The following is a 21,065-nucleotide window of genomic DNA, read 5'->3' as shown; positions in this document are numbered from 1 at the left end:
TACTAAAAGGGATCAGCAGAGTGATCGCTAGTAGCAGAAATAAGGCAAGCAAGGCAATCAAGGCTTGTTTTTTTGTTCGGTCTCTTCCTTTTCACGATGCTTCAAAGTCAACGAAAGGTACATGTGCAAAACGCTCATGCATTGGCCGGGAATCGAACCCGGGCCTCCCGCGTGGCAGGCGAGAATTCTACCACTGAACCACCAATGCCTTACATGCTGCACACTGGCGCTACAGTGCTCTGGACCATTGCAGCCCAGAGCAGCTGATTTAACAGAGCACTGCAGTGACATGAGGATGGCGCCAGCTCCGGTGGGTGAATGGGAGCTGCGCTGCCCTGGCAGTCCTTCTCACTCACTTGGCCACGAACGGCCACGAACGGCCAGGTTCTATAGACAGGAAAAGTGGACAGAGGCAAGCACACTGGTAGATGAGGGTGGCCTTTGTATGGGTCGCTACTCTGAGTGCAGTTCCCTGAGCACCGTGCCTCAGGAAAGCCAGACTTCTACCGCAGGACTCAGGGGATATCTTTGCAGCCACACGAGGCTGACACCCTTTCAATCTGGGCTTCTGGGGTCTTCTGGGAATTATTTGCATAATAGGTTTCCCGCCTTAAATTGAAACTGCCGTTCCATCTTCTGCTAAAAGAGGGCAGCAGAGTGCTTTCTTTGCGCAGAAAACAGACAAGCAATGCAATCATCTTATCTACCGTTTCCATTTTTCTTTTCCCATGCCTTTTAAAATATCAAGAGACACGTCTACAAAAGTGCCATGCATTGGCCGGGAATCGAACCCGGGCCTCCCGCTTGGGAAGCGAGAATTCTACCACTGAACTACCAATGCCTGACAAGCAGCATTACTGCGGTAGAGCACTTGATTTAACACACCTGCCAGTTCCATGCGAATGGTCACTCGTAAACTCTTGACTTCTGCTGAAAGCCTCATTGAAGGCCTTTGCAGACGTGTGAGACTGGCACCTACTCGGGCTGGGCCTCTATGAGCGTTTTGCATAATCTGAGATTGCCCTGCTTCCAGTCAAGGCGCAGCGGCCCCTTCTACTAAAAGGGATCAGCAGAGCGATCGCTAGTAGCAGAAATAAGGCAAGCAAGGCAATCAAGGCTTGTTTTTTTGTTCGGTCTCTTCCTTTTCACGATGCTTCAAAGTCAACGAAAGGTACATGTGCAAAACACTCATGCATTGGCCGGGAATCGAACCCGGGCCTCCCGCGTGGCAGGTGAGAATTCTACCACTGAACCACCAATGCCTTACATGCTGTACACTGGCGCTACAGTGCTCTGGACCATTGCAGCCCAGAGCAGCTGATTTAACAGAGCACTGCAGTGACATGAGGATGGCGCCAGCTCCGGTGGGTGAATGGGAGCTGCGCTGCCCTGGCAGTCCTTCTCACTCACTTGGCCACGAACGGCCACGAACGGCCAGGTTCTATAGACAGGAAAAGTGGACAGAGGCAAGCACACTGGTAGATGAGGGTGGCCTTTGTATGGGTCGCTACTCTGAGTGCAGTTCCCTGAGCACCGTGCCTCAGGAAAGCCAGACTTCTACCGCAGGACTCAGGGGATATCTTTGCAGCCACACGAGGCTGACACCCTTTCAATCTGGGCTTCTGGGGTCTTCTGGGAATTATTTGCATAATAGAAGGTTTCCCGCCTTAAGTTGAAACTGCAGTTCCATCTTCTGCTAAAAGAGGGCAGCAGATTGCTTTCTTTGCGCAGAAAACAGACAAGCAATGCAATCATCTTATCTACCGTTTCCATTTTTCTTTTCCCATGCCTTTTAAAATATCAAGAGACACGTCTACAAAAGTGCCATGCATTGGCCGGGAATCGAACCCGGGCCTCCTGCTTGGGAAGCGAGAATTCTACCACTGAACTACCAATGCTTGACAAGCAGCATTACTGCGGTAGAGCGCTTGATTTAACACACCTGCCAGTTCCATGCGAATGGTCACTCGTAAACTCTTGACTTCTGCTGAAAGCCTCATTGAAGGCCTTTGCAGACGTGTGAGACTGGCACCTACTCGGGCTGGGCCTCTATGAGCGTTTTGCATAATCTGAGATTGCCCTGCTTCCAGTCAAGGCGCAGCGGCCCCTTCTACTAAAAGGGATCAGCAGAGTGATCGCTAGTAGCAGAAATAAGGCAAGCAAGGCAATCAAGGCTTGTTTTTTTGTTCGGTCTCTTCCTTTTCACGATGCTTCAAAGTCAACGAAAGGTACATGTGCAAAACACTCATGCATTGGCCGGGAATCGAACCCGGGCCTCCCGCGTGGCAGGCGAGAATTCAACCACTGAACCACCAATGCCTTACATGCTGCACACTGGCGCTACAGTGCTCTGGACCATTGCAGCCCAGAGCAGCTGATTTAACAGAGCACTGCAGTGACATGAGGATGGCGCCAGCTCCGGTGGGTGAATGGGAGCTGCGCTGCCCTGGCAGTCCTTCTCACTCACTTGGCCACGAACGGCCACGAACGGCCAGGTTCTATAGACAGGAAAAGTGGACAGAGGCAAGCACACTGGTAGATGAGGGTGGCCTTTGTATGGGTCGCTACTCTGAGTGCAGTTCCCTGAGCACCGTGCCTCAGGAAAGCCAGACTTCTACCGCAGGACTCAGGGGATATCTTTGCAGCCACACGAGGCTGACACCCTTTCAATCTGGGCTTCTGGGGTCTTCTGGGAATTATTTGCATAATAGGTTTCCCGCCTTAAGTTGAAACTGCCGTTCCATCTTCTGCTAAAAGAGGGCAGCAGAGTGCTTTCTTTGCGCAGAAAACAGACAAGCAATGCAATCATCTTATCTACCGTTTCCATTTTTCTTTTCCCATGCCTTTTAAAATATCAAGAGACACGTCTACAAAAGTGCCATGCATTGGCCGGGAATCGAACCCGGGCCTCCCGCTTGGGAAGCGAGAATTCTACCACTGAACTACCAATGCTTGACAAGCAGCATTACTGCGGTAGAGCGCTTGATTTAACACACCTGCCAGTTCCATGCGAATGGTCACTCGTAAACTCTTGACTTCTGCTGAAAGCCTCATTGAAGGCCTTTGCAGACGTGTGAGACTGGCACCTACTCGGGCTGGGCCTCTATGAGTGTTTTGCATAATCTGAGATTGCCCTGCTTCCAGTCAAGGCGCAGCGGCCCCTTCTACTAAAAGGGATCAGCAGAGTGATCGCTAGTAGCAGAAATAAGGCAAGCAAGGCAATCAAGGCTTGTTTTTTTGTTCGGTCTCTTCCTTTTCACGATGCTTCAAAGTCAACGAAAGGTACATGTGCAAAACGCTCATGCATTGGCCGGGAATCGAACCCGGGCCTCCCGCGTGGCAGGCGAGAATTCTACCACTGAACCACCAATGCCTTACATGCTGCACACTGGCGCTACAGTGCTCTGGACCATTGCAGCCCAGAGCAGCTGATTTAACAGAGCACTGCAGTGACATGAGGATGGCGCCAGCTCCGGTGGGTGAATGGGAGCTGCGCTGCCCTGGCAGTCCTTCTCACTCACTTGGCCACGAACGGCCACGAACGGCCAGGTTCTATAGACAGGAAAAGTGGACAGAGGCAAGCACACTGGTAGATGAGGGTGGCCTTTGTATGGGTCGCTACTCTGAGTGCAGTTCCCTGAGCACCGTGCCTCAGGAAAGCCAGACTTCTACCGCAGGACTCAGGGGATATCTTTGCAGCCACACGAGGCTGACACCCTTTCAATCTGGGCTTCTGGGGTCTTCTGGGAATTATTTGCATAATAGGTTTCCCGCCTTAAATTGAAACTGCCGTTCCATCTTCTGCTAAAAGAGGGCAGCAGAGTGCTTTCTTTGCGCAGAAAACAGACAAGCAATGCAATCATCTTATCTACCGTTTCCATTTTTCTTTTCCCATGCCTTTTAAAATATCAAGAGACACGTCTACAAAAGTGCCATGCATTGGCCGGGAATCGAACCCGGGCCTCCCGCTTGGGAAGCGAGAATTCTACCACTGAACTACCAATGCCTGACAAGCAGCATTACTGCGGTAGAGCACTTGATTTAACACACCTGCCAGTTCCATGCGAATGGTCACTCGTAAACTCTTGACTTCTGCTGAAAGCCTCATTGAAGGCCTTTGCAGACGTGTGAGACTGGCACCTACTCGGGCTGGGCCTCTATGAGCGTTTTGCATAATCTGAGATTGCCCTGCTTCCAGTCAAGGCGCAGCGGCCCCTTCTACTAAAAGGGATCAGCAGAGTGATCGCTAGTAGCAGAAATAAGGCAAGCAAGGCAATCAAGGCTTGTTTTTTTGTTCGGTCTCTTCCTTTTCACGATGCTTCAAAGTCAACGAAAGGTACATGTGCAAAACGCTCATGCATTGGCCGGGAATCGAACCCGGGCCTCCCGCGTGGCAGGCGAGAATTCTACCACTGAACCACCAATGCCTTACATGCTGTACACTGGCGCTACAGTGCTCTGGACCATTGCAGCCCAGAGCAGCTGATTTAACAGAGCACTGCAGTGACATGAGGATGGCGCCAGCTCCGGTGGGTGAATGGGAGCTGCGCTGCCCTGGCAGTCCTTCTCACTCACTTGGCCACGAACGGCCACGAACGGCCAGGTTCTATAGACAGGAAAAGTGGACAGAGGCAAGCACACTGGTAGATGAGGGTGGCCTTTGTATGGGTCGCTACTCTGAGTGCAGTTCCCTGAGCACCGTGCCTCAGGAAAGCCAGACTTCTACCGCAGGACTCAGGGGATATCTTTGCAGCCACACGAGGCTGACACCCTTTCAATCTGGGCTTCTGGGGTCTTCTGGGAATTATTTGCATAATAGAAGGTTTCCCGCCTTAAGTTGAAACTGCAGTTCCATCTTCTGCTAAAAGAGGGCAGCAGATTGCTTTCTTTGCGCAGAAAACAGACAAGCAATGCAATCATCTTATCTACCGTTTCCATTTTTCTTTTCCCATGCCTTTTAAAATATCAAGAGACACGTCTACAAAAGTGCCATGCATTGGCCGGGAATCGAACCCGGGCCTCCCGCTTGGGAAGCGAGAATTCTACCACTGAACTACCAATGCTTGACAAGCAGCATTACTGCGGTAGAGCGCTTGATTTAACACACCTGCCAGTTCCATGCGAATGGTCACTCGTAAACTCTTGACTTCTGCTGAAAGCCTCATTGAAGGCCTTTGCAGACGTGTGAGACTGGCACCTACTCGGGCTGGGCCTCTATGAGCGTTTTGCATAATCTGAGATTGCCCTGCTTCCAGTCAAGGCGCAGCGGCCCCTTCTACTAAAAGGGATCAGCAGAGTGATCGCTAGTAGCAGAAATAAGGCAAGCAAGGCAATCAAGGCTTGTTTTTTTGTTCGGTCTCTTCCTTTTCACGATGCTTCAAAGTCAACGAAAGGTACATGTGCAAAACACTCATGCATTGGCCGGGAATCGAACCCGGGCCTCCCGCGTGGCAGGCGAGAATTCTACCACTGAACCACCAATGCCTTACATGCTGCACACTGGCGCTACAGTGCTCTGGACCATTGCAGCCCAGAGCAGCTGATTTAACAGAGCACTGCAGTGACATGAGGATGGCGCCAGCTCCGGTGGGTGAATGGGAGCTGCGCTGCCCTGGCAGTCCTTCTCACTCACTTGGCCACGAACGGCCAGGTTCTATAGACAGGAAAAGTGGACAGAGGCAAGCACACTGGTAGATGAGGGTGGCCTTTGTATGGGTCGCTACTCTGAGTGCAGTTCCCTGAGCACCGTGCCTCAGGAAAGCCAGACTTCTACCGCAGGACTCAGGGGATATCTTTGCAGCCACACGAGGCTGACACCCTTTCAATCTGGGCTTCTGGGGTCTTCTGGGAATTATTTGCATAATAGGTTTCCCGCCTTAAGTTGAAACTGCCGTTCCATCTTCTGCTAAAAGAGGGCAGCAGAGTGCTTTCTTTGCGCAGAAAACAGACAAGCAATGCAATCATCTTATCTACCGTTTCCATTTTTCTTTTCCCATGCCTTTTAAAATATCAAGAGACACGTCTACAAAAGTGCCATGCATTGGCCGGGAATCGAACCCGGGCCTCCCGCTTGGGAAGCGAGAATTCTACCACTGAACTACCAATGCTTGACAAGCAGCATTACTGCGGTAGAGCGCTTGATTTAACACACCTGCCAGTTCCATGCGAATGGTCACTCGTAAACTCTTGACTTCTGCTGAAAGCCTCATTGAAGGCCTTTGCAGACGTGTGAGACTGGCACCTACTCGGGCTGGGCCTCTATGAGCGTTTTGCATAATCTGAGATTGCCCTGCTTCCAGTCAAGGCGCAGCGGCCCCTTCTACTAAAAGGGATCAGCAGAGTGATCGCTAGTAGCAGAAATAAGGCAAGCAAGGCAATCAAGGCTTGTTTTTTTGTTCGGTCTCTTCCTTTTCACGATGCTTCAAAGTCAACGAAAGGTACATGTGCAAAACGCTCATGCATTGGCCGGGAATCGAACCCGGGCCTCCCGCGTGGCAGGCGAGAATTCTACCACTGAACCACCAATGCCTTACATGCTGCACACTGGCGCTACAGTGCTCTGGACCATTGCAGCCCAGAGCAGCTGATTTAACAGAGCACTGCAGTGACATGAGGATGGCGCCAGCTCCGGTGGGTGAATGGGAGCTGCGCTGCCCTGGCAGTCCTTCTCACTCACTTGGCCACGAACGGCCACGAACGGCCAGGTTCTATAGACAGGAAAAGTGGACAGAGGCAAGCACACTGGTAGATGAGGGTGGCCTTTGTATGGGTCGCTACTCTGAGTGCAGTTCCCTGAGCACCGTGCCTCAGGAAAGCCAGACTTCTACCGCAGGACTCAGGGGATATCTTTGCAGCCACACGAGGCTGACACCCTTTCAATCTGGGCTTCTGGGGTCTTCTGGGAATTATTTGCATAATAGAAGGTTTCCCGCCTTAAGTTGAAACTGCCGTTCCATCTTCTGCTAAAAGAGGGCAGCAGAGTGCTTTCTTTGCGCAGAAAACAGACAAGCAATGCAATCATCTTATCTACCGTTTCCATTTTTCTTTTCCCATGCCTTTTAAAATATCAAGAGACACGTCTACAAAAGTGCCATGCATTGGCCGGGAATCGAACCCGGGCCTCCCGCTTGGGAAGCGAGAATTCTACCACTGAACTACCAATGCCTGACAAGCAGCATTACTGCGGTAGAGCACTTGATTTAACACACCTGCCAGTTCCATGCGAATGGTCACTCGTAAACTCTTGACTTCTGCTGAAAGCCTCATTGAAGGCCTTTGCAGACGTGTGAGACTGGCACCTACTCGGGCTGGGCCTCTATGAGCGTTTTGCATAATCTGAGATTGCCCTGCTTCCAGTCAAGGCGCAGCGGCCCCTTCTACTAAAAGGGATCAGCAGAGTGATCGCTAGTAGCAGAAATAAGGCAAGCAAGGCAATCAAGGCTTGTTTTTTTGTTCGGTCTCTTCCTTTTCACGATGCTTCAAAGTCAACGAAAGGTACATGTGCAAAACGCTCATGCATTGGCCGGGAATCGAACCCGGGCCTCCCGCGTGGCAGGCGAGAATTCTACCACTGAACCACCAATGCCTTACATGCTGCACACTGGCGCTACAGTGCTCTGGACCATTGCAGCCCAGAGCAGCTGATTTAACAGAGCACTGCAGTGACATGAGGATGGCGCCAGCTCCGGTGGGTGAATGGGAGCTGCGCTGCCCTGGCAGTCCTTCTCACTCACTTGGCCACGAACGGCCACGAACGGCCAGGTTCTATAGACAGGAAAAGTGGACAGAGGCAAGCACACTGGTAGATGAGGGTGGCCTTTGTATGGGTCGCTACTCTGAGTGCAGTTCCCTGAGCACCGTGCCTCAGGAAAGCCAGACTTCTACCGCAGGACTCAGGGGATATCTTTGCAGCCACACGAGGCTGACACCCTTTCAATCTGGGCTTCTGGGGTCTTCTGGGAATTATTTGCATAATAGAAGGTTTCCCGCCTTAAGTTGAAACTGCAGTTCCATCTTCTGCTAAAAGAGGGCAGCAGATTGCTTTCTTTGCGCAGAAAACAGACAAGCAATGCAATCATCTTATCTACCGTTTCCATTTTTCTTTTCCCATGCCTTTTAAAATATCAAGAGACACGTCTACAAAAGTGCCATGCATTGGCCGGGAATCGAACCCGGGCCTCCCGCTTGGGAAGCGAGAATTCTACCACTGAACTACCAATGCTTGACAAGCAGCATTACTGCGGTAGAGCGCTTGATTTAACACACCTGCCAGTTCCATGCGAATGGTCACTCGTAAACTCTTGACTTCTGCTGAAAGCCTCATTGAAGGCCTTTGCAGACGTGTGAGACTGGCACCTACTCGGGCTGGGCCTCTATGAGCGTTTTGCATAATCTGAGATTGCCCTGCTTCCAGTCAAGGCGCAGCGGCCCCTTCTACTAAAAGGGATCAGCAGAGTGATCGCTAGTAGCAGAAATAAGGCAAGCAAGGCAATCAAGGCTTGTTTTTTTGTTCGGTCTCTTCCTTTTCACGATGCTTCAAAGTCAACGAAAGGTACATGTGCAAAACACTCATGCATTGGCCGGGAATCGAACCCGGGCCTCCCGCGTGGCAGGCGAGAATTCTACCACTGAACCACCAATGCCTTACATGCTGCACACTGGCGCTACAGTGCTCTGGACCATTGCAGCCCAGAGCAGCTGATTTAACAGAGCACTGCAGTGACATGAGGATGGCGCCAGCTCCGGTGGGTGAATGGGAGCTGCGCTGCCCTGGCAGTCCTTCTCACTCACTTGGCCACGAACGGCCACGAACGGCCAGGTTCTATAGACAGGAAAAGTGGACAGAGGCAAGCACACTGGTAGATGAGGGAGGCCTTTGTATGGGTCGCTACTCTGAGTGCAGTTCCCTGAGCACCGTGCCTCAGGAAAGCCAGACTTCTACCGCAGGACTCAGGGGATATCTTTGCAGCCACACGAGGCTGACACCCTTTCAATCTGGGCTTCTGGGGTCTTCTGGGAATTATTTGCATAATAGAAGGTTTCCCGCCTTAAGTTGAAACTGCCGTTCCATCTTCTGCTAAAAGAGGGCAGCAGAGTGCTTTCTTTGCGCAGAAAACAGACAAGCAATGCAATCATCTTATCTACCGTTTCCATTTTTCTTTTCCCATGCCTTTTAAAATATCAAGAGACACGTCTACAAAAGTGCCATGCATTGGCCGGGAATCGAACCCGGGCCTCCCGCTTGGGAAGCGAGAATTCTACCACTGAACTACCAATGCCTGACAAGCAGCATTACTGCGGTAGAGCACTTGATTTAACACACCTGCCAGTTCCATGCGAATGGTCACTCGTAAACTCTTGACTTCTGCTGAAAGCCTCATTGAAGGCCTTTGCAGACGTGTGAGACTGGCACCTACTCGGGCTGGGCCTCTATGAGCTGTTTGCATAATCTGAGATTGCCCTGCTTCCAGTCAAGGCGCAGCGGCCCCTTCTACTAAAAGGGATCAGCAGAGTGATCGCTAGTAGCAGAAATAAGGCAAGCAAGGCAATCAAGGCTTGTTTTTTTGTTCGGTCTCTTCCTTTTCACGATGCTTCAAAGTCAACGAAAGGTACATGTGCAAAACGCTCATGCATTGGCCGGGAATCGAACCCGGGCCTCCCGCGTGGCAGGCGAGAATTCTACCACTGAACCACCAATGCCTTACATGCTGCACACTGGTGCTACAGTGCTCTGGACCATTGCAGCCCAGAGCAGCTGATTTAACAGAGCACTGCAGTGACATGAGGATGGCGCCAGCTCCGGTGGGTGAATGGGAGCTGCGCTGCCCTGGCAGTCCTTCTCACTCACTTGGCCACGAACGGCCAGGTTCTATAGACAGGAAAAGTGGACAGAGGCAAGCACACTGGTAGATGAGGGTGGCCTTTGTATGGGTCGCTACTCTGAGTGCAGTTCCCTGAGCACCGTGCCTCAGGAAAGCCAGACTTCTACCGCAGGACTCAGGGGATATCTTTGCAGCCACACGAGGCTGACACCCTTTCAATCTGGGCTTCTGGGGTCTTCTGGGAATTATTTGCATAATAGGTTTCCCGCCTTAAGTTGAAACTGCCGTTCCATCTTCTGCTAAAAGAGGGCAGCAGAGTGCTTTCTTTGCGCAGAAAACAGACAAGCAATGCAATCATCTTATCTACCGTTTCCATTTTTCTTTTCCCATGCCTTTTAAAATATCAAGAGACACGTCTACAAAAGTGCCATGCATTGGCCGGGAATCGAACCCGGGCCTCCCGCTTGGGAAGCGAGAATTCTACCACTGAACTACCAATGCTTGACAAGCAGCATTACTGCGGTAGAGCGCTTGATTTAACACACCTGCCAGTTCCATGCGAATGGTCACTCGTAAACTCTTGACTTCTGCTGAAAGCCTCATTGAAGGCCTTTGCAGACGTGTGAGACTGGCACCTACTCGGGCTGGGCCTCTATGAGTGTTTTGCATAATCTGAGATTGCCCTGCTTCCAGTCAAGGCGCAGCGGCCCCTTCTACTAAAAGGGATCAGCAGAGTGATCGCTAGTAGCAGAAATAAGGCAAGCAAGGCAATCAAGGCTTGTTTTTTTGTTCGGTCTCTTCCTTTTCACGATGCTTCAAAGTCAACGAAAGGTACATGTGCAAAACGCTCATGCATTGGCCGGGAATCGAACCCGGGCCTCCCGCGTGGCAGGCGAGAATTCTACCACTGAACCACCAATGCCTTACATGCTGCACACTGGCGCTACAGTGCTCTGGACCATTGCAGCCCAGAGCAGCTGATTTAACAGAGCACTGCAGTGACATGAGGATGGCGCCAGCTCCGGTGGGTGAATGGGAGCTGCGCTGCCCTGGCAGTCCTTCTCACTCACTTGGCCACGAACGGCCACGAACGGCCAGGTTCTATAGACAGGAAAAGTGGACAGAGGCAAGCACACTGGTAGATGAGGGTGGCCTTTGTATGGGTCGCTACTCTGAGTGCAGTTCCCTGAGCACCGTGCCTCAGGAAAGCCAGACTTCTACCGCAGGACTCAGGGGATATCTTTGCAGCCACACGAGGCTGACACCCTTTCAATCTGGGCTTCTGGGGTCTTCTGGGAATTATTTGCATAATAGAAGGTTTCCCGCCTTAAGTTGAAACTGCCGTTCCATCTTCTGCTAAAAGAGGGCAGCAGAGTGCTTTCTTTGCGCAGAAAACAGACAAGCAATGCAATCATCTTATCTACCGTTTCCATTTTTCTTTTCCCATGCCTTTTAAAATATCAAGAGACACGTCTACAAAAGTGCCATGCATTGGCCGGGAATCGAACCCGGGCCTCCCGCTTGGGAAGCGAGAATTCTACCACTGAACTACCAATGCCTGACAAGCAGCATTACTGCGGTAGAGCACTTGATTTAACACACCTGCCAGTTCCATGCGAATGGTCACTCGTAAACTCTTGACTTCTGCTGAAAGCCTCATTGAAGGCCTTTGCAGACGTGTGAGACTGGCACCTACTCGGGCTGGGCCTCTATGAGCTGTTTGCATAATCTGAGATTGCCCTGCTTCCAGTCAAGGCGCAGCGGCCCCTTCTACTAAAAGGGATCAGCAGAGTGATCGCTAGTAGCAGAAATAAGGCAAGCAAGGCAATCAAGGCTTGTTTTTTTGTTCGGTCTCTTCCTTTTCACGATGCTTCAAAGTCAACGAAAGGTACATGTGCAAAACGCTCATGCATTGGCCGGGAATCGAACCCGGGCCTCCCGCGTGGCAGGCGAGAATTCTACCACTGAACCACCAATGCCTTACATGCTGCACACTGGCGCTACAGTGCTCTGGACCATTGCAGCCCAGAGCAGCTGATTTAACAGAGCACTGCAGTGACATGAGGATGGCGCCAGCTCCGGTGGGTGAATGGGAGCTGCGCTGCCCTGGCAGTCCTTCTCACTCACTTGGCCACGAACGGCCACGAACGGCCAGGTTCTATAGACAGGAAAAGTGGACAGAGGCAAGCACACTGGTAGATGAGGGTGGCCTTTGTATGGGTCGCTACTCTGAGTGCAGTTCCCTGAGCACCGTGCCTCAGGAAAGCCAGACTTCTACCGCAGGACTCAGGGGATATCTTTGCAGCCACACGAGGCTGACACCCTTTCAATCTGGGCTTCTGGGGTCTTCTGGGAATTATTTGCATAATAGAAGGTTTCCCGCCTTAAGTTGAAACTGCAGTTCCATCTTCTGCTAAAAGAGGGCAGCAGATTGCTTTCTTTGCGCAGAAAACAGACAAGCAATGCAATCATCTTATCTACCGTTTCCATTTTTCTTTTCCCATGCCTTTTAAAATATCAAGAGACACGTCTACAAAAGTGCCATGCATTGGCCGGGAATCGAACCCGGGCCTCCCGCTTGGGAAGCGAGAATTCTACCACTGAACTACCAATGCTTGACAAGCAGCATTACTGCGGTAGAGCGCTTGATTTAACACACCTGCCAGTTCCATGCGAATGGTCACTCGTAAACTCTTGACTTCTGCTGAAAGCCTCATTGAAGGCCTTTGCAGACGTGTGAGACTGGCACCTACTCGGGCTGGGCCTCTATGAGCGTTTTGCATAATCTGAGATTGCCCTGCTTCCAGTCAAGGCGCAGCGGCCCCTTCTACTAAAAGGGATCAGCAGAGTGATCGCTAGTAGCAGAAATAAGGCAAGCAAGGCAATCAAGGCTTGTTTTTTTGTTCGGTCTCTTCCTTTTCACGATGCTTCAAAGTCAACGAAAGGTACATGTGCAAAACGCTCATGCATTGGCCGGGAATCGAACCCGGGCCTCCCGCGTGGCAGGCGAGAATTCTACCACTGAACCACCAATGCCTTACATGCTGCACACTGGCGCTACAGTGCTCTGGACCATTGCAGCCCAGAGCAGCTGATTTAACAGAGCACTGCAGTGACATGAGGATGGCGCCAGCTCCGGTGGGTGAATGGGAGCTGCGCTGCCCTGGCAGTCCTTCTCACTCACTTGGCCACGAACGGCCACGAACGGCCAGGTTCTATAGACAGGAAAAGTGGACAGAGGCAAGCACACTGGTAGATGAGGGTGGCCTTTGTATGGGTCGCTACTCTGAGTGCAGTTCCCTGAGCACCGTGCCTCAGGAAAGCCAGACTTCTACCGCAGGACTCAGGGGATATCTTTGCAGCCACACGAGGCTGACACCCTTTCAATCTGGGCTTCTGGGGTCTTCTGGGAATTATTTGCATAATAGGTTTCCCGCCTTAAATTGAAACTGCCGTTCCATCTTCTGCTAAAAGAGGGCAGCAGAGTGCTTTCTTTGCGCAGAAAACAGACAAGCAATGCAATCATCTTATCTACCGTTTCCATTTTTCTTTTCCCATGCCTTTTAAAATATCAAGAGACACGTCTACAAAAGTGCCATGCATTGGCCGGGAATCGAACCCGGGCCTCCCGCTTGGGAAGCGAGAATTCTACCACTGAACTACCAATGCCTGACAAGCAGCATTACTGCGGTAGAGCACTTGATTTAACACACCTGCCAGTTCCATGCGAATGGTCACTCGTAAACTCTTGACTTCTGCTGAAAGCCTCATTGAAGGCCTTTGCAGACGTGTGAGACTGGCACCTACTCGGGCTGGGCCTCTATGAGCGTTTTGCATAATCTGAGATTGCCCTGCTTCCAGTCAAGGCGCAGCGGCCCCTTCTACTAAAAGGGATCAGCAGAGTGATCGCTAGTAGCAGAAATAAGGCAAGCAAGGCAATCAAGGCTTGTTTTTTTGTTCGGTCTCTTCCTTTTCACGATGCTTCAAAGTCAACGAAAGGTACATGTGCAAAACGCTCATGCATTGGCCGGGAATCGAACCCGGGCCTCCCGCGTGGCAGGCGAGAATTCTACCACTGAACCACCAATGCCTTACATGCTGTACACTGGCGCTACAGTGCTCTGGACCATTGCAGCCCAGAGCAGCTGATTTAACAGAGCACTGCAGTGACATGAGGATGGCGCCAGCTCCGGTGGGTGAATGGGAGCTGCGCTGCCCTGGCAGTCCTTCTCACTCACTTGGCCACGAACGGCCACGAACGGCCAGGTTCTATAGACAGGAAAAGTGGACAGAGGCAAGCACACTGGTAGATGAGGGTGGCCTTTGTATGGGTCGCTACTCTGAGTGCAGTTCCCTGAGCACCGTGCCTCAGGAAAGCCAGACTTCTACCGCAGGACTCAGGGGATATCTTTGCAGCCACACGAGGCTGACACCCTTTCAATCTGGGCTTCTGGGGTCTTCTGGGAATTATTTGCATAATAGAAGGTTTCCCGCCTTAAGTTGAAACTGCAGTTCCATCTTCTGCTAAAAGAGGGCAGCAGATTGCTTTCTTTGCGCAGAAAACAGACAAGCAATGCAATCATCTTATCTACCGTTTCCATTTTTCTTTTCCCATGCCTTTTAAAATATCAAGAGACACGTCTACAAAAGTGCCATGCATTGGCCGGGAATCGAACCCGGGCCTCCCGCTTGGGAAGCGAGAATTCTACCACTGAACTACCAATGCTTGACAAGCAGCATTACTGCGGTAGAGCGCTTGATTTAACACACCTGCCAGTTCCATGCGAATGGTCACTCGTAAACTCTTGACTTCTGCTGAAAGCCTCATTGAAGGCCTTTGCAGACGTGTGAGACTGGCACCTACTCGGGCTGGGCCTCTATGAGCGTTTTGCATAATCTGAGATTGCCCTGCTTCCAGTCAAGGCGCAGCGGCCCCTTCTACTAAAAGGGATCAGCAGAGTGATCGCTAGTAGCAGAAATAAGGCAAGCAAGGCAATCAAGGCTTGTTTTTTTGTTCGGTCTCTTCCTTTTCACGATGCTTCAAAGTCAACGAAAGGTACATGTGCAAAACACTCATGCATTGGCCGGGAATCGAACCCGGGCCTCCCGCGTGGCAGGCGAGAATTCTACCACTGAACCACCAATGCCTTACATGCTGCACACTGGCGCTACAGTGCTCTGGACCATTGCAGCCCAGAGCAGCTGATTTAACAGAGCACTGCAGTGACATGAGGATGGCGCCAGCTCCGGTGGGTGAATGGGAGCTGCGCTGCCCTGGCAGTCCTTCTCACTCACTTGGCCACGAACGGCCAGGTTCTATAGACAGGAAAAGTGGACAGAGGCAAGCACACTGGTAGATGAGGGTGGCCTTTGTATGGGTCGCTACTCTGAGTGCAGTTCCCTGAGCACCGTGCCTCAGGAAAGCCAGACTTCTACCGCAGGACTCAGGGGATATCTTTGCAGCCACACGAGGCTGACACCCTTTCAATCTGGGCTTCTGGGGTCTTCTGGGAATTATTTGCATAATAGGTTTCCCGCCTTAAGTTGAAACTGCCGTTCCATCTTCTGCTAAAAGAGGGCAGCAGAGTGCTTTCTTTGCGCAGAAAACAGACAAGCAATGCAATCATCTTATCTACCGTTTCCATTTTTCTTTTCCCATGCCTTTTAAAATATCAAGAGACACGTCTACAAAAGTGCCATGCATTGGCCGGGAATCGAACCCGGGCCTCCCGCTTGGGAAGCGAGAATTCTACCACTGAACTACCAATGCTTGACAAGCAGCATTACTGCGGTAGAGCGCTTGATTTAACACACCTGCCAGTTCCATGCGAATGGTCACTCGTAAACTCTTGACTTCTGCTGAAAGCCTCATTGAAGGCCTTTGCAGACGTGTGAGACTGGCACCTACTCGGGCTGGGCCTCTATGAGCGTTTTGCATAATCTGAGATTGCCCTGCTTCCAGTCAAGGCGCAGCGGCCCCTTCTACTAAAAGGGATCAGCAGAGTGATCGCTAGTAGCAGAAATAAGGCAAGCAAGGCAATCAAGGCTTGTTTTTTTGTTCGGTCTCTTCCTTTTCACGATGCTTCAAAGTCAACGAAAGGTACATGTGCAAAACGCTCATGCATTGGCCGGGAATCGAACCCGGGCCTCCCGCGTGGCAGGCGAGAATTCTACCACTGAACCACCAATGCCTTACATGCTGCACACTGGCGCTACAGTGCTCTGGACCATTGCAGCCCAGAGCAGCTGATTTAACAGAGCACTGCAGTGACATGAGGATGGCGCCAGCTCCGGTGGGTGAATGGGAGCTGCGCTGCCCTGGCAGTCCTTCTCACTCACTTGGCCACGAACGGCCACGAACGGCCAGGTTCTATAGACAGGAAAAGTGGACAGAGGCAAGCACACTGGTAGATGAGGGTGGCCTTTGTATGGGTCGCTACTCTGAGTGCAGTTCCCTGAGCACCGTGCCTCAGGAAAGCCAGACTTCTACCGCAGGACTCAGGGGATATCTTTGCAGCCACACGAGGCTGACACCCTTTCAATCTGGGCTTCTGGGGTCTTCTGGGAATTATTTGCATAATAGAAGGTTTCCCGCCTTAAGTTGAAACTGCCGTTCCATCTTCTGCTAAAAGAGGGCAGCAGAGTGCTTTCTTTGCGCAGAAAACAGACAAGCAATGCAATCATCTTATCTACCGTTTCCATTTTTCTTTTCCCATGCCTTTTAAAATATCAAGAGACACGTCTACAAAAGTGCCATGCATTGGCCGGGAATAGAACCCGGGCCTCCCGCTTGGGAAGCGAGAATTCTACCACTGAACTACCAATGCCTGACAAGCAGCATTACTGCGGTAGAGCACTTGATTTAACACACCTGCCAGTTCCATGCGAATGGTCACTCGTAAACTCTTGACTTCTGCTGAAAGCCTCATTGAAGGCCTTTGCAGACGTGTGAGACTGGCACCTACTCGGGCTGGGCCTCTATGAGCGTTTTGCATAATCTGAGATTGCCCTGCTTCCAGTCAAGGCGCAGCGGCCCCTTCTACTAAAAGGGATCAGCAGAGTGATCGCTAGTAGCAGAAATAAGGCAAGCAAGGCAATCAAGGCTTGTTTTTTTGTTCGGTCTCTTCCTTTTCACGATGCTTCAAAGTCAACGAAAGGTACATGTGCAAAACGCTCATGCATTGGCCGGGAATCGAACCCGGGCCTCCCGCGTGGCAGGCGAGAATTCTACCACTGAACCACCAATGCCTTACATGCTGCACACTGGCGCTACAGTGCTCTGGACCATTGCAGCCCAGAGCAGCTGATTTAACAGAGCACTGCAGTGACATGAGGATGGCGCCAGCTCCGGTGGGTGAATGGGAGCTGCGCTGCCCTGGCAGTCCTTCTCACTCACTTGGCCACGAACGGCCACGAACGGCCAGGTTCTATAGACAGGAAAAGTGGACAGAGGCAAGCACACTGGTAGATGAGGGTGGCCTTTGTATGGGTCGCTACTCTGAGTGCAGTTCCCTGAGCACCGTGCCTCAGGAAAGCCAGACTTCTACCGCAGGACTCAGGGGATATCTTTGCAGCCACACGAGGCTGACACCCTTTCAATCTGGGCTTCTGGGGTCTTCTGGGAATTATTTGCATAATAGAAGGTTTCCCGCCTTAAGTTGAAACTGCAGTTCCATCTTCTGCTAAAAGAGGGCAGCAGATTGCTTTCTTTGCGCAGAAAACAGACAAGCAATGCAATCATCTTATCTACCGTTTCCATTTTTCTTTTCCCATGCCTTTTAAAATATCAAGAGACACGTCTACAAAAGTGCCATGCATTGGCCGGGAATCGAACCCGGGCCTCCCGCTTGGGAAGCGAGAATTCTACCACTGAACTACCAATGCTTGACAAGCAGCATTACTGCGGTAGAGCGCTTGATTTAACACACCTGCCAGTTCCATGCGAATGGTCACTCGTAAACTCTTGACTTCTGCTGAAAGCCTCATTGAAGGCCTTTGCAGACGTGTGAGACTGGCACCTACTCGGGCTGGGCCTCTATGAGCATTTTGCATAATCTGAGATTGCCCTGCTTCCAGTCAAGGCGCAGCGGCCCCTTCTACTAAAAGGGATCAGCAGAGTGATCGCTAGTAGCAGAAATAAGGCAAGCAAGGCAATCAAGGCTTGTTTTTTTGTTCGGTCTCTTCCTTTTCACGATGCTTCAAAGTCAACGAAAGGTACATGTGCAAAACACTCATGCATTGGCCGGGAATCGAACCCGGGCCTCCCGCGTGGCAGGCGAGAATTCTACCACTGAACCACCAATGCCTTACATGCTGCACACTGGCGCTACAGTGCTCTGGACCATTGCAGCCCAGAGCAGCTGATTTAACAGAGCACTGCAGTGACATGAGGATGGCGCCAGCTCCGGTGGGTGAATGGGAGCTGCGCTGCCCTGGCAGTCCTTCTCACTCACTTGGCCACGAACGGCCACGAACGGCCAGGTTCTATAGACAGGAAAAGTGGACAGAGGCAAGCACACTGGTAGATGAGGGAGGCCTTTGTATGGGTCGCTACTCTGAGTGCAGTTCCCTGAGCACCGTGCCTCAGGAAAGCCAGACTTCTACCGCAGGACTCACGGGATATCTTTGCAGCCACACGAGGCTGACACCCTTTCAATCTGGGCTTCTGGGGTCTTCTGGGAATTATTTGCATAATAGAAGGTTTCCCGCCTTAAGTTGAAACTGCCGTTCCATCTTCTGCTAAAAGAGGGCAGCAGAGTGCTTTCTTTGCGCAGAAAACAGACAAGCAATGCAATCATCTTATCTACCGTTTCCATTTTTCTTTTCCCATGCCTTTTAAAATATCAAGAGACACGTCTACAAAAGTGCCATGCATTGGCCGGGAATCAAACCCGGGCCTCCCGCTTGGGAAGCGAGAATTCTACCACTGAACTACCAATGCCTGACAAGCAGCATTACTGCGGTAGAGCACTTGATTTAACACACCTGCCAGTTCCATGCGAATGGTCACTCGTAAACTCTTGACTTCTGCTGAAAGCCTCATTGAAGGCCTTTGCAGACGTGTGAGACTGGCACCTACTCGGGCTGGGCCTCTATGAGCTGTTTGCATAATCTGAGATTGCCCTGCTTCCAGTCAAGGCGCAGCGGCCCCTTCTACTAAAATGGATCAGCAGAGTGATCGCTAGTAGCAGAAATAAGGCAAGCAAGGCAATCAAGGCTTGTTTTTTTGTTCGGTCTCTTCCTTTTCACGATGCTTCAAAGTCAACGAAAGGTACATGTGCAAAACGCTCATGCATTGGCCGGGAATCGAACCCGGGCCTCCCGCGTGGCAGGCGAGAATTCTACCACTGAACCACCAATGCCTTACATGCTGCACACTGGTGCTACAGTGCTCTGGACCATTGCAGCCCAGAGCAGCTGATTTAACAGAGCACTGCAGTGACATGAGGATGGCGCCAGCTCCGGTGGGTGAATGGGAGCTGCGCTGCCCTGGCAGTCCTTCTCACTCACTTGGCCACGAACGGCCAGGTTCTATAGACAGGAAAAGTGGACAGAGGCAAGCACACTGGTAGATGAGGGTGGCCTTTGTATGGGTCGCTACTCTGAGTGCAGTTCCCTGAGCACCGTGCCTCAGGAAAGCCAGACTTCTACCGCAGGACTCAGGGGATATCTTTGCAGCCACACGAGGCTGACACCTTTCAATCTGGGCTTCTGGGGTCTTCTGGGAATTATTTGCATAATAGGTTTCCCGCCTTAAGTTGAAACTGCCGTTCCATCTTCTGCTAAAAGAGGGCAGCAGAGTGCTTTCTTTGCGCAGAAAACAGACAAGCAATGCAATCATCTTATCTACCGTTTCCATTTTTCTTTTCCCATGCCTTTTAAAATATCAAGAGACACGTCTACAAAAGTGCCATGCATTGGCCGGGAATCGAACCCGGGCCTCCCGCTTGGGAAGCGAGAATTCTACCACTGAACTACCAATGCTTGACAAGCAGCATTACTGCGGTAGAGCGCTTGATTTAACACACCTGCCAGTTCCATGCGAATGGTCACTCGTAAACTCTTGACTTCTGCTGAAAGCCTCATTGAAGGCCTTTGCAGACGTGTGAGACTGGCACCTACTCGGGCTGGGCCTCTATGAGTGTTTTGCATAATCTGAGATTGCCCTGCTTCCAGTCAAGGCGCAGCGGCCCCTTCTACTAAAAGGGATCAGCAGAGTGATCGCTAGTAGCAGAAATAAGGCAAGCAAGGCAATCAAGGCTTGTTTTTTTGTTCGGTCTCTTCCTTTTCACGATGCTTCAAAGTCAACGAAAGGTACATGTGCAAAACGCTCATGCATTGGCCGGGAATCGAACCCGGGCCTCCCGCGTGGCAGGCGAGAATTCTACCACTGAACCACCAATGCCTTACATGCTGCACACTGGCGCTACAGTGCTCTGGACCATTGCAGCCCAGAGCAGCTGATTTAACAGAGCACTGCAGTGACATGAGGATGGCGCCAGCTCCGGTGGGTGAATGGGAGCTGCGCTGCCCTGGCAGTCCTTCTCACTCACTTGGCCACGAACGGCCACGAACGGCCAGGTTCTATAGACAGGAAAAGTGGACAGAGGCAAGCACACTGGTAGATGAGGGTGGCCTTTGTATGGGTCGCTACTCTGAGTGCAGTTCCCTGAGCACCGTGCCTCAGGAAAGCCAGACTTCTACCGCAGGACTCAGGGGATATCTTTGCAGCCACACGAGGCTGACACCCTTTCAATCTGGGCTTCTGGGGTCTTCTGGGAATTATTTGCATAATAGAAGGTTTCCCGCCTTAAGTTGAAACTGCCGTTCCATCTTCTGCTAAAAGAGGGCAGCAGAGTGCTTTCTTTGCGCAGAAAACAGACAAGCAATGCAATCATCTTATCTACCGTTTCCATTTTTCTTTTCCCATGCCTTTTAAAATATCAAGAGACACGTCTACAAAAGTGCCATGCATTGGCCGGGAATCGAACCCGGGCCTCCCGCTTGGGAAGCGAGAATTCTACCACTGAACTACCAATGCCTGACAAGCAGCATTACTGCGGTAGAGCACTTGATTTAACACACCTGCCAGTTCCATGCGAATGGTCACTCGTAAACTCTTGACTTCTGCTGAAAGCCTCATTGAAGGCCTTTGCAGACGTGTGAGACTGGCACCTACTCGGGCTGGGCCTCTATGAGCTGTTTGCATAATCTGAGATTGCCCTGCTTCCAGTCAAGGCGCAG

The 21,065-nt window shown here is 51.4% G+C and overlaps 37 non-coding genes across 37 annotated transcripts; all 37 read right to left on the bottom strand.

Annotated features, from left to right (window-relative positions):
- Window positions 1–137: 137 nt before the first annotated feature.
- On the bottom strand, window positions 138–208 carry TRNAG-GCC (transfer RNA glycine (anticodon GCC)). Its single transcript has one exon. It is a non-coding gene; the product is annotated as a tRNA-Gly (tRNA).
- A 562-nt stretch (window positions 209–770) lies between these two features.
- Window positions 771–841, bottom strand: TRNAG-CCC (transfer RNA glycine (anticodon CCC)). Its single transcript has one exon. It is a non-coding gene; the product is annotated as a tRNA-Gly (tRNA).
- Window positions 842–1,827: 986 nt separating this feature from the next.
- TRNAG-CCC (transfer RNA glycine (anticodon CCC)) lies at window positions 1,828–1,898 on the bottom strand. The gene has a single exon. It is a non-coding gene; the product is annotated as a tRNA-Gly (tRNA).
- A 983-nt stretch (window positions 1,899–2,881) lies between these two features.
- TRNAG-CCC (transfer RNA glycine (anticodon CCC)) lies at window positions 2,882–2,952 on the bottom strand. Its single transcript has one exon. It is a non-coding gene; the product is annotated as a tRNA-Gly (tRNA).
- Window positions 2,953–3,302: 350 nt separating this feature from the next.
- TRNAG-GCC (transfer RNA glycine (anticodon GCC)) lies at window positions 3,303–3,373 on the bottom strand. Its single transcript has one exon. It is a non-coding gene; the product is annotated as a tRNA-Gly (tRNA).
- Window positions 3,374–3,935: 562 nt separating this feature from the next.
- TRNAG-CCC (transfer RNA glycine (anticodon CCC)) lies at window positions 3,936–4,006 on the bottom strand. The gene has a single exon. It is a non-coding gene; the product is annotated as a tRNA-Gly (tRNA).
- A 350-nt stretch (window positions 4,007–4,356) lies between these two features.
- On the bottom strand, window positions 4,357–4,427 carry TRNAG-GCC (transfer RNA glycine (anticodon GCC)). Its single transcript has one exon. It is a non-coding gene; the product is annotated as a tRNA-Gly (tRNA).
- A 565-nt stretch (window positions 4,428–4,992) lies between these two features.
- TRNAG-CCC (transfer RNA glycine (anticodon CCC)) lies at window positions 4,993–5,063 on the bottom strand. Its single transcript has one exon. It is a non-coding gene; the product is annotated as a tRNA-Gly (tRNA).
- A 350-nt stretch (window positions 5,064–5,413) lies between these two features.
- On the bottom strand, window positions 5,414–5,484 carry TRNAG-GCC (transfer RNA glycine (anticodon GCC)). The gene has a single exon. It is a non-coding gene; the product is annotated as a tRNA-Gly (tRNA).
- Window positions 5,485–6,036: 552 nt separating this feature from the next.
- TRNAG-CCC (transfer RNA glycine (anticodon CCC)) lies at window positions 6,037–6,107 on the bottom strand. The gene has a single exon. It is a non-coding gene; the product is annotated as a tRNA-Gly (tRNA).
- A 350-nt stretch (window positions 6,108–6,457) lies between these two features.
- TRNAG-GCC (transfer RNA glycine (anticodon GCC)) lies at window positions 6,458–6,528 on the bottom strand. The gene has a single exon. It is a non-coding gene; the product is annotated as a tRNA-Gly (tRNA).
- Window positions 6,529–7,093: 565 nt separating this feature from the next.
- Window positions 7,094–7,164, bottom strand: TRNAG-CCC (transfer RNA glycine (anticodon CCC)). Its single transcript has one exon. It is a non-coding gene; the product is annotated as a tRNA-Gly (tRNA).
- A 350-nt stretch (window positions 7,165–7,514) lies between these two features.
- Window positions 7,515–7,585, bottom strand: TRNAG-GCC (transfer RNA glycine (anticodon GCC)). The gene has a single exon. It is a non-coding gene; the product is annotated as a tRNA-Gly (tRNA).
- Window positions 7,586–8,150: 565 nt separating this feature from the next.
- On the bottom strand, window positions 8,151–8,221 carry TRNAG-CCC (transfer RNA glycine (anticodon CCC)). Its single transcript has one exon. It is a non-coding gene; the product is annotated as a tRNA-Gly (tRNA).
- A 350-nt stretch (window positions 8,222–8,571) lies between these two features.
- Window positions 8,572–8,642, bottom strand: TRNAG-GCC (transfer RNA glycine (anticodon GCC)). Its single transcript has one exon. It is a non-coding gene; the product is annotated as a tRNA-Gly (tRNA).
- Window positions 8,643–9,207: 565 nt separating this feature from the next.
- Window positions 9,208–9,278, bottom strand: TRNAG-CCC (transfer RNA glycine (anticodon CCC)). The gene has a single exon. It is a non-coding gene; the product is annotated as a tRNA-Gly (tRNA).
- A 350-nt stretch (window positions 9,279–9,628) lies between these two features.
- On the bottom strand, window positions 9,629–9,699 carry TRNAG-GCC (transfer RNA glycine (anticodon GCC)). Its single transcript has one exon. It is a non-coding gene; the product is annotated as a tRNA-Gly (tRNA).
- Window positions 9,700–10,251: 552 nt separating this feature from the next.
- TRNAG-CCC (transfer RNA glycine (anticodon CCC)) lies at window positions 10,252–10,322 on the bottom strand. Its single transcript has one exon. It is a non-coding gene; the product is annotated as a tRNA-Gly (tRNA).
- A 350-nt stretch (window positions 10,323–10,672) lies between these two features.
- On the bottom strand, window positions 10,673–10,743 carry TRNAG-GCC (transfer RNA glycine (anticodon GCC)). The gene has a single exon. It is a non-coding gene; the product is annotated as a tRNA-Gly (tRNA).
- A 565-nt stretch (window positions 10,744–11,308) lies between these two features.
- On the bottom strand, window positions 11,309–11,379 carry TRNAG-CCC (transfer RNA glycine (anticodon CCC)). Its single transcript has one exon. It is a non-coding gene; the product is annotated as a tRNA-Gly (tRNA).
- Window positions 11,380–11,729: 350 nt separating this feature from the next.
- Window positions 11,730–11,800, bottom strand: TRNAG-GCC (transfer RNA glycine (anticodon GCC)). The gene has a single exon. It is a non-coding gene; the product is annotated as a tRNA-Gly (tRNA).
- A 565-nt stretch (window positions 11,801–12,365) lies between these two features.
- TRNAG-CCC (transfer RNA glycine (anticodon CCC)) lies at window positions 12,366–12,436 on the bottom strand. Its single transcript has one exon. It is a non-coding gene; the product is annotated as a tRNA-Gly (tRNA).
- A 350-nt stretch (window positions 12,437–12,786) lies between these two features.
- TRNAG-GCC (transfer RNA glycine (anticodon GCC)) lies at window positions 12,787–12,857 on the bottom strand. Its single transcript has one exon. It is a non-coding gene; the product is annotated as a tRNA-Gly (tRNA).
- A 562-nt stretch (window positions 12,858–13,419) lies between these two features.
- TRNAG-CCC (transfer RNA glycine (anticodon CCC)) lies at window positions 13,420–13,490 on the bottom strand. Its single transcript has one exon. It is a non-coding gene; the product is annotated as a tRNA-Gly (tRNA).
- A 350-nt stretch (window positions 13,491–13,840) lies between these two features.
- Window positions 13,841–13,911, bottom strand: TRNAG-GCC (transfer RNA glycine (anticodon GCC)). Its single transcript has one exon. It is a non-coding gene; the product is annotated as a tRNA-Gly (tRNA).
- A 565-nt stretch (window positions 13,912–14,476) lies between these two features.
- TRNAG-CCC (transfer RNA glycine (anticodon CCC)) lies at window positions 14,477–14,547 on the bottom strand. Its single transcript has one exon. It is a non-coding gene; the product is annotated as a tRNA-Gly (tRNA).
- Window positions 14,548–14,897: 350 nt separating this feature from the next.
- TRNAG-GCC (transfer RNA glycine (anticodon GCC)) lies at window positions 14,898–14,968 on the bottom strand. Its single transcript has one exon. It is a non-coding gene; the product is annotated as a tRNA-Gly (tRNA).
- Window positions 14,969–15,520: 552 nt separating this feature from the next.
- On the bottom strand, window positions 15,521–15,591 carry TRNAG-CCC (transfer RNA glycine (anticodon CCC)). The gene has a single exon. It is a non-coding gene; the product is annotated as a tRNA-Gly (tRNA).
- A 350-nt stretch (window positions 15,592–15,941) lies between these two features.
- On the bottom strand, window positions 15,942–16,012 carry TRNAG-GCC (transfer RNA glycine (anticodon GCC)). The gene has a single exon. It is a non-coding gene; the product is annotated as a tRNA-Gly (tRNA).
- Window positions 16,013–16,998: 986 nt separating this feature from the next.
- On the bottom strand, window positions 16,999–17,069 carry TRNAG-GCC (transfer RNA glycine (anticodon GCC)). The gene has a single exon. It is a non-coding gene; the product is annotated as a tRNA-Gly (tRNA).
- Window positions 17,070–17,634: 565 nt separating this feature from the next.
- On the bottom strand, window positions 17,635–17,705 carry TRNAG-CCC (transfer RNA glycine (anticodon CCC)). Its single transcript has one exon. It is a non-coding gene; the product is annotated as a tRNA-Gly (tRNA).
- Window positions 17,706–18,055: 350 nt separating this feature from the next.
- On the bottom strand, window positions 18,056–18,126 carry TRNAG-GCC (transfer RNA glycine (anticodon GCC)). Its single transcript has one exon. It is a non-coding gene; the product is annotated as a tRNA-Gly (tRNA).
- A 565-nt stretch (window positions 18,127–18,691) lies between these two features.
- On the bottom strand, window positions 18,692–18,762 carry TRNAG-CCC (transfer RNA glycine (anticodon CCC)). Its single transcript has one exon. It is a non-coding gene; the product is annotated as a tRNA-Gly (tRNA).
- A 350-nt stretch (window positions 18,763–19,112) lies between these two features.
- Window positions 19,113–19,183, bottom strand: TRNAG-GCC (transfer RNA glycine (anticodon GCC)). Its single transcript has one exon. It is a non-coding gene; the product is annotated as a tRNA-Gly (tRNA).
- A 551-nt stretch (window positions 19,184–19,734) lies between these two features.
- Window positions 19,735–19,805, bottom strand: TRNAG-CCC (transfer RNA glycine (anticodon CCC)). The gene has a single exon. It is a non-coding gene; the product is annotated as a tRNA-Gly (tRNA).
- Window positions 19,806–20,155: 350 nt separating this feature from the next.
- TRNAG-GCC (transfer RNA glycine (anticodon GCC)) lies at window positions 20,156–20,226 on the bottom strand. The gene has a single exon. It is a non-coding gene; the product is annotated as a tRNA-Gly (tRNA).
- Window positions 20,227–20,791: 565 nt separating this feature from the next.
- TRNAG-CCC (transfer RNA glycine (anticodon CCC)) lies at window positions 20,792–20,862 on the bottom strand. Its single transcript has one exon. It is a non-coding gene; the product is annotated as a tRNA-Gly (tRNA).
- Window positions 20,863–21,065: the final 203 nt, after the last annotated feature.

This window comes from Ambystoma mexicanum, unplaced genomic scaffold, assembly GCF_040938575.1.
Source record: "Ambystoma mexicanum isolate Mex_15411 unplaced genomic scaffold, UKY_AmexF1_1 Mex_scaf52, whole genome shotgun sequence".
NCBI lineage: Eukaryota > Metazoa > Chordata > Amphibia > Caudata > Ambystomatidae > Ambystoma > Ambystoma mexicanum.
The sequence above is the reverse complement of the archived record's forward strand: the minus strand, read 5'-3'. Positions and strand labels throughout refer to the sequence as shown.